Genomic DNA, 13,659 nt, shown 5'->3' with positions numbered 1-13,659 from the left:
GCAATGGTGCGATATCGGCTCACTGCAACCTCTGCCTCCTGCGTTCAAGGGATTCTCCTGCCTCAGCCTCCGGAGTAGCTGAGATTACAGGCGCCTGCCACCATGCCCGGCTAATTTTTGTACTAGTAGTAGAGACGGGGTCTCACCATGTTGGCCAAGCTGGTCTCGAACTCCTGACCTGGTGATCTGCCCACCTCAGCCTCCCAAAGGATTACAGGCGTGAGCCTCCACGCCCAGTGTGGGGGAAACTTTTAAAGATGGCAGTTACCATCCATGATGCTGAAGAAGCTAGGACTTCTTGGAGGTCAAGATTCCAGCCTTCTTGGTTCGTCAACATTAGAATCCAGTATGAAGGGCTGGGCGTGGTGGCTCACGCCTGTCATCCCAGCACTTTGGGAGGCCAAGGCAGGCGGATCACTTAAGGTCAGGAGTTCAAGACCAGCCTGGCCAAGATGGTGAAACCCAGTATCTACTAAAAAATACAAAAATTAGCCAGGCGTGGTGGCAGGCAGCTGGAGTCTCAGCTACTTGGGAGGCTGAAGCAGGAGAATCGCTTTAACTGGGGAGGCAGAGGTTGCAGTGAGCTGTGAGCTGAGATTGAGCCACTGCACTCCAGCCTGGGCAACAGAGAGAGACTTCATCTCAAAAAAAAGAATCCTTTATGAAAGAGATGTGGTGAGTCAGAGAGTACAGGGCTTTGGATTCCAGTATGATGGTGATGGGGACAGGGGATGGGGGTCAAGCTGACCCTCCCAGTTGCAGGCCTGTGGGAGGGCTCCCTCAGGCCTCCCAGATCCTGTGTGCCACATCAGTCTGGGGCGCCCACCATGTCCTGCCTTGTCGTGCATGCCAAGATGAATGCTAAATGTGGAGATTCTTACTCAGTGCTGGATTTCACGCCTTCTGGCATTCAATACTAGCCTAGTTTTTAATAAAAAAGAAACAACACTATTTTGGTGCTGTAAACCTATTTTTCACCATCTGGCATCCCCTTATGCCTCTGACGTTTCCTCTTCTAGGTCAGCAAAAATCCCATGATGGGACCAGAACCTCCCTACCAAGGAGGATGTTCTTATAGATTCCCAGGGACAAGGTACCTCTCTTCAGGTTGCATCCACTTAACTTTGAATAACAGACTCCCAAAAAACCTCTTTTTATAAATGCCAGTAGAACAAAATGAAAGTTTAGTTCATGGAAATTAACATAAAAATGAAGGTTTGATTTTTTTTTTTTTTCTGCAGAACAGATGACGGCAATCTTAAAATACCCGACAGATGAAAGAAGAAGCAAAAGCACCCCTTCTGTCTGAGAGAATTGTGCAATGATGGCCCAAAGCGGTCCTCTGCAATTTCTTTGTGGGTGACACCAAAGGAACAGAAGGCACTGGGGGAACCAATGGGAAAATTAGTTTAATTAGTCAAATTAACTTAATTAGCAAAAATAATTCTCTTTGGACAAAGCTTTGAATACATCTGTGATAATTTTGTGATTCTATGAATTTTCTGGAATACGTGTACATGTGCATGTTGGGGTGTGTGCTCATGTGCGATCATGCATGTGCATGTGTGTGCCCGAATGCATGGGGGTGGACCCAGGTTTTGTGGTCCCTGAAGATCATACAATTTTGAATCGCCCTTTAAAAAAAGAGGAACTCAGGCGGGCGCAGTGGTTCATGCCTGTAGTCCCAGCACTTTGGGAGGCCGAGACAGGAGGATTGCTTAAGCCCAGGAGTTCAAGACCAGCCTGGGCAAAATAGCAAGATTTCATCTCTATTTAAAAGAAAAAAAAAATTTCTAACAAAAATGTTTTTAAAACCACAAAACATGAATCCAAAATTAGGTAGGAGAGGGATGCCTATTTAGGTTTAGAAAGAAAATACAATTCACAATATTTTTAAAGCTGAAAAATATCTCCAATTTCATGTAATTCAGGAAACTAACAAAGTTTTGTTTAACTGCTTAACAAACCTCGAAGGCACTTCTTCCACCTATAATTTTTGGCTGCATACTCTTGGATCATCTTTTTTTTTCTTTTCTTTTTTCTCTCCCCCCGCCCCCTTCACCTTTTCATATGGCCACAATTTTATACTATTTTCTAGGGAGAGGATAGAAAGATAATTCAGTTTTTACACTTGATCTTAGCCAAAAGGCCGAGAAGTGATGATCATTCAGTTTTTGGCTGGCCAGGCGCAGTGGCTCATGCCTGTAATCCCAGCACTTTGGGAGGCCGAGGTGGGTGGATCACCTGGGGTCAGGAGTTCAAGACCAGCCTAGAACATGGTGAAATCCTGTCTCTACCAATAATACAAAAAATTAGCCGGTCATGGTGGCACACATCTGTAATCCCAGCTACTCAGGAGGCTGAGGCAGGAGAATTGCTTGAATCTGGGATGGGGAAGTTGCAGTGAACTGAGATGGCGCCACTGCACTCCAGCCTGGTGACAGAGTTAGACTATCTCAAAAAAAAGAAAGAAAGATAATTCAGTTTTTGTTCTAGAATGGTTGATAGAAATTTGGTTTTCAGGCCGGGCGTGGTGGCTCATGCCTGTAATCCTAGCACTTTGGAGGCCAAGGCGGGTGGATCACCTGAGGTCGGGAGTTCAAGACCAGCCTGACCAACACGGTGAAACCCCATCTTAAAAAAAGTAAATAAATAAAAAATAAAAGCTGTAAGTTTTCAGGACATAGCAAGTTTCCATGTTCAGAAGCCAACCTTAAATACTCTAAATTGGCAATACTCATGAACCAATTTGACCTCTGTGTCTTGCTGTAGAGGCTTATTATGAGATTTATGTTATCTTTGTCAATGTCTGTATTTTAGTAAAATTTGCACAAAATGTAAATGTTTTCCTACTGTGTTCATATATTTCACTTCTTTTATGAAGTAAATTATTTAACAATCCCAGAGCCCATATATTACCTCTATTCAAAATTTGTCTCTGATCTGAAAAAAAAATTGGTACAATTTACTTCTCAGATGTCAGAATCATTTCTATTGGTTATATATAGAAATATTTGAAATTTTTCATCATATAGTAAGTTTGCAATTATATTACTGCATTATTGAATATATATGTGTGTGTGTGTTTATATATGTGTGTGTGTGTGTGTATATATATATATATATATATATGTATTTTTTTTTTTTTCTTGGAGACAGGAATCAACTCACTCTATCACCCAGGTTGGAGTGCAGTGGTGCAATCATGGTTCACTGCAGACTTGACTTCCTGGGCTCAAGCACTCCTCTCATCTCAGCCTCCCCAGTAGCTGAGACTACAAGCATGCACTGCCACACATGGCTAATTATTTATTTATTTATTTATTTATTTATTTATTTATTAGGGATAGGGTCTCCCTATGTTGCCCAGGCTGGTCTCAAAGTCCTGAGCTTAAGCGATCCTCCTGCCTTGTCTTCCCAAAATGCTGGGATTACACGCGTGAGCCACGATACATAGACTGATTATATTAGGAAAACTTTCATTTTTATCTGCTTACAAGTTTCTGCATTTGATGGTCGGAAGAATTTTCCACTGATTAACTTCTGACTCTGTACATTTCAAACCTTGCTGTTTCTCCACCAGCCCAGGGCAGTTCAGATCATTCCTGGGAGTCATCCCTATCCCAGGATGGCCAATAATAACTATATGTAAAAACGTATGTGAAAACTGTATGTGGAAAGTATCCCATTAAAGGCCTCAAAGGGTCTTCTGCAAGTGAGGGGCTCTGAGGGTTAAGCTTCATGAGTTCTGTGTCTGTATGAGTGTGTGAGAGATTTTTGTTTGTTTAGACAGAGTCTCACTTTGTTGCCCAGGCTGGAGGGCAGTGGCACGATCTTGGGTCACTGCAGTCCCCGCCTCCCAGGCTCAAGGGATTCTCCTGCTCAACCTCCCAAGTAGCTTGGATTACAGGCACCTGGCTAATTTTGTATTTTTAATAGAGACGGGGTTTCACCATGTTGGTCAGGCAGGTCTGGAACTCCTGGCTTCAAGTGATCTGCCCACCTCAGCCTCCCAAAGTGCTGTGATTACAGGAATGAGGCACTGCGTCCAGCCCCAAGGGTTTTGTTTGGTTGGTGTTTTTTGTTTTTAAACCACACCTGCTGAAATGAGATTGTTTTCTTTTTTAAAAATTAACAGGGGCAGCAGGACGCGGTGGCTCACGCCTGTAATCCCAGCACTTTGGGAGGGCGAGGCAGGTGGATCACCTGAGGTCAGGAGTTTGAGACCAGCCTGGCCAAAATAATGAAACCCTGTCTCTACTAAACAAACAAAAAATTAGCCAGACGTGGTGGCACGCGCCTGTAGTCCCAGCTACTCGGCAGGCTGAGGCAGGAGCATCGTTTGAACCCCGGAGACGGATGTTGCAGTGAACTGAGATCGCGCCGCTGCACTCCAGCCTGGGTGACAGAGACTTCAAAAACAAAACAACAACAACAACAGAGGCCAACACAATACGAAAGGGCCCAGTACAGAGAGTTTGGATCTGTGCTTCTGCGTGAGTCCGGACTCCCTGTGACCTTGAACAGATCTCTTACTTCAAGGCTTGTCCACCTTGGTTCCTCCCACCCGAACCCACCTTGCCCCGACAGCCTCATGGGCCATGTGGCCCAGTGGCCTCTAGAGGGCAGCACATCCTCACTTCGGACGACCCGGCTGCAGTCTCGGCTCGAGGACGGCGGCGACGGCGGCGGCGTGTGCTTGATTGCTGCCGGACTCGCTCCGGGGGACTGTCGGCGCTTTGCGCAGTCGTGCTCCACGCAAGACGTCGCCGTCAGCAGGAAATATGTCAACCAGCCCGGCTTTGCGCAGGTGCCGCTTGGTTCCAAACGGATGCGCGTAATGGAGCCAGGGCAGAGAGGACGCCGGCCTCCCTTAGTGAAGTTCAAGTTCACAGGACGGTTTTCATGACCCACTGCCCTCACGGGTCAGGGTCCTCTTCGCTTTGGGTCTAAGTACCTAAGGGAAGTAGATGTGACCACGGTGCTGGCAGTGTCACTGACTTCACACAGAAACACACGGTAGGAACCGGGGACTCAGCGCATGGCCCCTGCAGAGGTGTGTGAGAGGCCCTCCCTGCCACCAGGCCCCCCCTGGCGACTTTGCCACCCCTCAGGCTCCTGAAGCACAGGACACTTCTCTTGATTTCTGGTATCTGGCACCTGCTGGACATGGGGGTTCATCAGTTGACGTGGGGATGCTTGTGACCAGGTGGGGCCAGGATTCGGGGTGGGCACACCACCTGGACAACAAGGCACAAGGCCTTGGCCACTTGTTGCTCCCCTAGCACCTATCCCGAAGGGCCTGTACAGGATCTGATGGGGTCTGAAGAGCCCCAGTTTAGGGGTCAGGCCATGCATGGGGAGGGGGCTCACTCTCCCATGGGACCTCCTCAGAAAGTGGCTGCCTTCCACCAGGGAGCAGTGGGCATAGCTAATGTTTTCTGTTTTGTCTTTGATCCCTGGAACTCAGGGGCAGGAGGAAGCTGAGAGTGTCCAGGGCTCCCTGTCCCACTGTCTGTGGGTAAAGGGGTGGTGTGAGGAGGCAGAAGCAAATGATTTAGGTGATAAAAGCACGCAGATTAAATTGACTACTGTCAGCCACTGTCATCTGTGGTGTGCTAGGCAGAGGGTGTGTGTCCACATCCCTGGAGCAAAGTGCAGGGAAAGGCACTTTTTTTTTTTTTTTAAATTGAGATGGACTCTTACTCTGTCGCCCAGGCTGGGGTGCAATGGCATGATCTCGGCTCATTGCAACCTCCACCTCCCTGGTCCAAGCAATTTTCTGCCTCAGCCTCCTGAGTAGCTGGGATCACAGGTGCCTGCCACCGCACCTGGCTAATTTTTGTATTTTTAGTAGAGACGGGTTTCGCCATCTTGGCCAGGCTGGTCTTGAACTCCTGACCTTGTGATCCACCCGCCTCAGCCTCCCAAAGTGCTGGGCTTACATGCGTGAGCCACGGTGCCCGGCAAGGTGCATGTTTTTAAAAAAATTTATTGAGGCTGGGCTCAGTGGCTCACATCTGTAATCCCAGCACTTTGGGAGGTTGAAGTGGGAGGATCACTTCAGACCAGGAGTTAGTTCAAGACCAGCCTGGGCAACATAGGGAGAACCCATCTCTACCAAAAAATTAAAAAATATTTTTTAATTAAAAATTTATTATGTAGAGTGTAGGACGCACTTGACAGAGACTGGGAAACATAGCGGGGGTTGGGTGGGGATTGTTAATGGGTACAAAAAAATAGAATCACATCTAGTATTTATAGAATAAATAAAATCTAGTATTTGATAGCACAACAGGGTGACTATAGTCAAAAATAATTTAATTGTACACACTTATGATCTCAGCACTTTGGGAAGCCAAGGCAGGTAAATCAGATTGCTTGAGCTGAGGAGATTGAGACCATCCTGGCCCACATGGTGAAACCCCATCTCTAAAAAAAAAAAAAAAAAAAAAAAATCCAGAGGTACAAAATCTCATAGGATAGTTCTTTAAATGAAACAAATTCAGCCTTATAAAAGTCTTACTCTGTTGTAACAATCGCTCATTCTGCATCTTTTTTTTTTTTTTTTTTTTTTTTTTTTTTTTTTTTTTTGAGACGGAGTTTCGCTCTTATTACCCAGGCTGGAGTGCAATGGCGCGATCTCGGCTCACCGCAACCTCCGCCTCCTGGGCTCAGGCAATTCTCCTGCCTCAGCCTCCTGTATAGCTGGGATTACAGACACGCGCCGCCATGCCCAGCTAATTTTTTGTATTTTTTTTTTTTAGTAGAGACGGGGTTTCACCATGTTGACCAGGATGGTCTTGATCTCTTGACCTCGTGATCCACCCGCCTCGGCCTCCCAAAGTGCTGGGATTACAGGCTTGAGCCACTGTGCCCGGACTTCTGCGTCATTTTGACCAGACAAAATCCTCAAGGATTATGAGGTCTGGGGAGCAACCCAGTGTTTAGAAACCCCTTCCAGGGTGCCTCCTCCGGGGACCCCTGGGAGTATCCCATCCGGCTATTTTGTTTCCTTCTTCAATTATTCTTCCCAATTTTTTTCATAGGCATCTATGGGTCTTTGACCAATTAGAAACCATACTGCTCAAGTCAGAACCTCCTGTACCTTTTAGAAATTTCTATATTAGTGGTGAGCAAACTTAATTTTCTCCCGCAAGAGCCAATTCAGGGCAAAAAAAATGATGCTTACGGTCTGCGTTTATTTTCATTCCAAATGAAAATAGCTTTGAATCCCATGGGGGTGGGGGGAGGAAATGTATTTTCTTCCAGGGTAGAATGTCTGTGCAATCAAGTAGATTTATGCTAATGAGAAAGCAGTGCTGCCTTCCGGTTACTAAGATGTTAATATCCGAGATGGTTGAGAATTAGTTAAATAGAGGCAGCTTTCTAATTTTTCAGCCTAACATTAGTTGACAGGCTAAAGGTATAGATAAATAGAATGGCACAAAACCATTTATTAAAAGTATGTTTCATTCTTCTTCCTTTGATCAACCACGTAGACTTCTTTTGATCCAATACAGGAAACCAAGTTATTAAGAATTATGCTAGTTCGAGGCCGGGAGCGGTGGCTCAAGCCTGTAATCCCAGCACTTTCGGAGGCCGAGGTGGGTGGATCACAAGGTCAAGAGATCGAGACCATCCTGGTCAACATGGTGAAACCCCGTCTCTACTAAAAATACAAAAAAAGTAGCTGGGCATTGTGGCATATGCCTGTAATCCAAGCTACTCAGGAGGCTGAGGCAGGAGAATTGCCTGAACCCAGGAGGCGGAGGTTGCGGTGAGCCGAGATCGCGCCATTGCACTCCAGCCTGGGTAACAAGAGCGAAACTCCGTCTCAAAAAAAAAGAAAAAAAAGAATTATGCTAGTTCGTTAGTACATTGTCAACTGTACATTTCAGTCTGAACTCAGATGGTTTCTAAGGTTTGGCTACAAAGGCCAGTCTCAAAATGGCTGCTGTCTCCACGTAGCAAGAGCTTCCCCAGAAGTCCGTAAGGAAGCCCAGAGCAAGCCTGCTGGAAATCACTCATTTTGGAGGCTTTTAAAAAAAAATTACAAAAATTGGCCAGGCATGGTGGCTCACACATATAATCCCAGCACTTTGGGAGGCCAAGGTGGGTGGATCACCTGAGGTCAGGAGCTAGCGACCAGCCTGGCCAACATGGTCAAACCCCACCTCTACTAAAAGTACAAAAATTAGCCCAGTGTGGTAACACTTGCCTGTAATCCCAGCTACTTAGGAGGCTGAGGCAGGAGAATCAGGAGAATCACTTGAACCCAGGAGGTGGGGGTTGCAGTGAGCCGAGATTGCACCACTGCACTCCAGCCTGGGCAACAGAGCAAGACTCCATCTCAAAAAACAAAAAATAGGCTGGGTGTGGTGGCTCACTCCTGTAATCCCAGCACTTTGGGAGGCCGAGGTGGGTGGATCACCTGAGGTCGGGAGTTTAAGGCTGGCCTGACCAACATGGAGAAACCCCGTCTCTATTAAAAATACAAAAAATTAGGCCGGGCACCGTGGCTCACGCCTGTAATCCCAGCACTTTGGGAGGCCGAGGTGGGTGGATCATGAGGTCAAGAGGTCGAGACCATCGTGGTCAACATGGTGAAACCCCGTCTCTACTAAAAAAAAAAAATACAAAAAATTAGCTGGGCATGGTGGCGCGTGCCTGTAATCCCAGCTAGTCAGGAGGCTGAGGCAGGAGAATTGCCTGAGCCCAGGAGGCGGAGGTTGTGGTGAGCCGAGATCACGCCATTACACTCCAGCCTGGGTAACAAGAGCGAAACTCCATCTTAAAAAAAAAAAAAAAAAAAAAAAAAAAAAACAAAAAAAATTGGGCCGGGCGCGGTGGCTCAAGCCTGTAATCCCAGCACTTTGGGAGGCCGAGGCGGGTGGATCACGAGGTCAAGAGATCGAGACCATCCTGGTCAACATGGTGAAACCCCGTCTCTACTAAAAATACAAAAAATTAGCTGGGCATGGTGGCACGTGCCTGTAATCCCAGCTACTCAGGAGGCTGAGGCAGGAGAATTGCCTGAACCCAGGAGGCGGAGGTTGCGGTGAGCCGAGATCGCGCCATTGCACTCCAACCTGGGTAACAAGAGCGAAACTCCGTCTCAAAAAAAAAAAAAAAAAAAAAAAATACAAAAAATTAGCTGGGTGTGGTGGCGCATGCCTGTAAACCCAGCTAGAGAGGCTGAGGCAGGAGACTCTCTTGAACCTGGGAGGTGGAGGTTGCGGTGAGCTGAGGCTGCAGTGAGCTGAGGTCACACTACTGCACTCCAGCCTGGGCAACAGAGCAAGACTCTGTCTCAAAAAAACAAATAAATAAATAAATAAGAAAATAATTTCCTCTTTATTTTTCATCCTGCTGAGCCACCCCAGATAAGATATTATATTTAAGCCCATTGAGTTTTCTTCAGTAAGATAAGGATATTTCACATACCTCACAGGGTTGTGGGGATTAGGGCTATCCTACTGCTTGCTGAGAACTAAATACTCCCATCTTTTTGTAGTCCTATTCCACAGACAAGACAAAAGAACACTCTCTTGTTATATCATTTAGCAAATCAATAGAAAAAAATCCCCATTGAAATTCCTCAAAGCAAACAAAAAGTAAAGCTAACCGCCAGCGGTCATCCCTGAAAATCACCCCCACGCATTATGAAAAATCATTTGGTGAACTAGATAGGCAGATGTTCCAGAAGATTCTTATTGCTAATTTCAGCAACAAAGCCCAGCTTATACATAAACACACAACCACAGAGTTGTGGTCCTCCCCACGTTCCTCCCATTTCTTTGCTTTTCTTCAAAAAGAAGAGACACTTCAAGATACCAGGAAACGCCACATTTGTTGTTCTGAAGCAAACCGCACATTACCAAAACGTCTTGGATAAAAATAAAATTGTGTTTCTTTCTGAGATGGAAATTGCTTTTGGCTGCTTACCCAACCATGCTTTTTGCTAAACTCTGGGCTTTGTTTTTGCTTTTTATTGAAGCAGGTTTATAAACACCAGAGGCAAAATGCACCAACTTGAACAGATGGCTTAAAGTGCTGTTTCATTTGTCATAGATTGTAAAGTTGGGCTGCTGAGACGCCAAGCTTAAAGCTGGAGGAATGTCTTCGGCAGAATCAGAGTCCCCTGCAAGGCAAAGCTCTACACAAAGTTGGGCCTTGGTACTTTTTTTTCTAAAATGAAAACTTGACAGACACAAAACCATCCTTTTCTTGCTCATAGTACTGAAACCATAGGTGAGAAAAACCTATGATGACTAGAGATCTTATTTCCACAAATTTGGGGGAGGCAGCCATGTCATATCCCTCATGCACCGAGACCCCATTTCCAACTCAGGGCCTCATGACCAATTCTGAAGAAACATTGTCAATTCCTTTTGAACTCTGACACCTTTGTCTAGGATATACTCTGTTACAGTCATTTTGCTGACACGATGTTAGCAGTATTCCTGAATTCACCAAATTATTTTCTTTGTGTTGGAATTTTTTTTTTTTTTTTTTTTTTTTGAGACAAGTCTCACATAGTCGCCAGGCTGGCGTCTCAGCTCACAGCCACCTCTGCCTCCCAGGTTCAAGCACTTCTCCTGGCTCAGCCTACCAAGTAGTTGGGACTACAGGTGTGCGCCACCACTCCTAGCTAGTTTTTGTATTTTCAGTAGAGACGGGGTTTCACCATGGTGGCCAGGATGATCTCGATCTCTTGACTTCACCATCCGCCAGCCTCAGCCTCCCAAAGTCCTGGGATTACAGGCGTGAGCCACCGTGCCCAGCCTTTGTTTTGTAATTCTCTAAGATCCTCTTGGTCCTTTCCTGGAGAAACACCATTTCCAGTTTTCCCTGTGAAGTCCCTATCTTAGGGTTGATGTGGCATCCTAAATGGGCCATCTGTTAGCAAAGTTGGGCACCATTAAAAACTGCATCTCAAGGAGACACATTGAATCATGACGGTGCTTGCTTCTGGTGTAGGGGAAGGGAATGGAATGGAGGATGGGGGAAATGGAAATTTATTGTAATACCTAATTTCTTTTAATGAAGAGAATACTTAAAGCAAATATGCCAGTTCCAGGTCATAGGCACATAGGTGTGCATAGTTCTGTTTTGTTTGGTTCTGAGATGGAGTCTCACTTGTTGCTGAGGCTGGAGTGCAGTTGTGTGATCTCGGCTCACTGCAACCTTTACCTCCCGGGTTCAAGCCATTCACCTGCCCAGCCTCTCAAGTAGCTGGGATTACAGGCACCCGCCACCACGCCTGGCTACATTTTGTGTTTTTAGTAGAGACAGGGTTTCACCATGTTGGCCAGGATGGTCTCAAACTCCTGACCTCAGTTGATCCACCTGCCTTGGCCTCCCAAAGTGCTGGGATTACAGGCGTGAGCCACCACACTCAGCCACTTCTCTGTATTTTTTAAGTTTTGCAAACACCTTTTTTAAGAACGACAATGCACTACAGAAATGGTTTCAAACCCGACTGTAGTTATATGTGGAACATTAAAAATGCTAGAGATTCCCGGGCATGCCGAACCTATACTTAGTCTCCAGGAGTGGGATCCAGATGTTCTTCAAGCAGCCAGTCCAGCACCAGCCTTTGGACCAGCTGTGAGGCACTACTGCCTTCCAAAGTCATTCACCCTACATGACGCCAAAAACCTGGTAACTCACATACTTCAAAATGAAAAACCCAGCCAAGTATCTGCCCCTTTGGACAGCCAATTTTTTTTTTAAAGTGCATTTTAGGTTTTGGGGTACATGTGAAGAACATGCAAGATTGTCGCATAGGTACGCACATGGCAGTGTGATTTGCTGCCTTCCTCCCCTTCACCTCTATCTGGCATTTCTCCCCATGCTGTCTCTCCCCAACTCCCCACCCCCCGCTGTCCCTCCCCTATTTCCCCCCACAGACCCCAGTGTGTGATGCTCCCCTCCCTGTGTCCATGTGTTCTCATTGTTCAACACCCGCCTATGAGTGAGAACATGCGGTGTTTGATTTTCTGCTCTTGTGTCAGTTTGCTGAGAATGATGGTTTCCAGGTCCATCCATGTCCCTACAAAGGACACGAACTCATCGTTTTTGATGGCTGCATAATATTCCATGGTGTATATGTGCCACAGTTTCCCTTGGACAGTCAATTCTTTTAACCCAGCATCAATGGTAACTATAACAACAGCAAAAAGGTCACTTTTTAAAAATTTTTAAATTTTTATTTTTGGAGATGGAGTCTCACTCTGTTGCCCAGGCTGGAGTACAGTGGCGTGATCTTGGCTCACTGCAACCTCCACCTCCCAGGTTCAAGTGATTTTCCTGCTTCAGCCTCCTGAGTAGCTGGGATCACAGGTGTGCACCTCCACACAGGGTTTTTTATTTATTTTTATTTTTATTTTTTTGAGCACAGGGGACTTTATTGATGGTACACGACACGACAAGGTGGGGCTCCCTAGGCCCCTCCCTCTTCAAGGGGTCTGCATGGAAACTGTGAGGAGGGGCAATTCAGTGTGGTGGGGACTCAGTGTGGCATGGACTTCCCAGCAGTGAGGGCTTCTCTTCCTCTCGTGCTCTTGCTGGGGCTGGTGGTCCAGGGGTCTTACTCCTTGGAGGCCATGTGAGACACGAGGTCCACCACCCTGTTGCTGTAGCCAAATTCATCGTCATAACAGGAAATGAGCTTGACAAAGGTCATTGAGGGCAATGCCAGCCCCAGCATTGAAGGTGGAAGAATGGGTGTTGCTGTTGAAGTCAGAGGACACCACCTGGTGCTCAATGTAGCTCAGGATGCCCTCGAGGGGGCCCTCCAATGCCTGCTTCACCACCTTCTTGATGTCATCATATTTGGCAGGTTTTTCCAGATGGCAGGTCAGGTCCACCACTGACACGTTGGCAGTGGGGACACAGAAGGCCATGCCAGTGAGCTTCCCGTTCAGCTGAGGGATGACCTTGCCCATGGCCTTGGCAGTGCCAGTAGAGGCAGGGATGGTGTTCTGGAGAGCCCCATGGCCATGATGCCACAGTTTCCCAGAGGGGCCATCCACGGTCTTCTGGGTGGCAGTGATGGCGTGGACGGTGGTCATGAGTCCTTCCACGATACCAAAGTTGTCATGGATGACCTCGGCCAGGGGCGCTAAGCAGTTGGTGGTGCAGGAGGCATTGCTGACGATCTTGAGGCTGTTGTCCTACTTCTCATGGTTCATGCCCATCACGAACATGGGGGCATCAGCAGAGGGGGCAAATATGATGACCCTTTTGGCTCCCCACTGCAAGTGAGCCCCAGCCTTCTCCATGGTAGTGAAGACGCCAGTGGACTCCACCATGTACTCAGCGCCAGCATTGCCCCACTTGATTTTGGAGGGATCTCGCTCCTGGAAGATGGTGATGGGATTTCCATTGATGACAAGCTTCCGGTTCTCAGCCTTGACAGTGCCATGGAATCTGCCATGGGTGGAATCATACTGGAACATGTAGTTGAGGTCAATGAAGGGATCATTGATGGCAACAATATCCACTTTACCAGAGTTAAAAGCAGCCCCGGTGACCAGGCTCCCAATACGACCAAATCCGTTGACTCCGACCTTCACCTTCCCCATGGTGTCTCAGGGATGTGGCTGGTGATGGGAGACAAGATGTGGCTGTCTGTCGAACAGGAGGAGCAGA

General features: G+C 46.9%; 1 pseudogene; it reads right to left on the bottom strand.

The window, feature by feature from the left end:
- Positions 1 to 12,535: 12,535 nt before the first annotated feature.
- LOC101045014 (glyceraldehyde-3-phosphate dehydrogenase pseudogene) lies at positions 12,536 to 13,659 on the bottom strand (annotated as a pseudogene).

This window comes from Saimiri boliviensis, chromosome X (genome assembly GCF_048565385.1).
Source record: "Saimiri boliviensis isolate mSaiBol1 chromosome X, mSaiBol1.pri, whole genome shotgun sequence".
In the NCBI taxonomy this organism is placed as follows: Eukaryota; Metazoa; Chordata; class Mammalia; order Primates; family Cebidae; genus Saimiri; species Saimiri boliviensis.
Note: the sequence above shows the minus strand (reverse complement) of the source record. Positions and strands in the feature narration are given on the sequence as shown.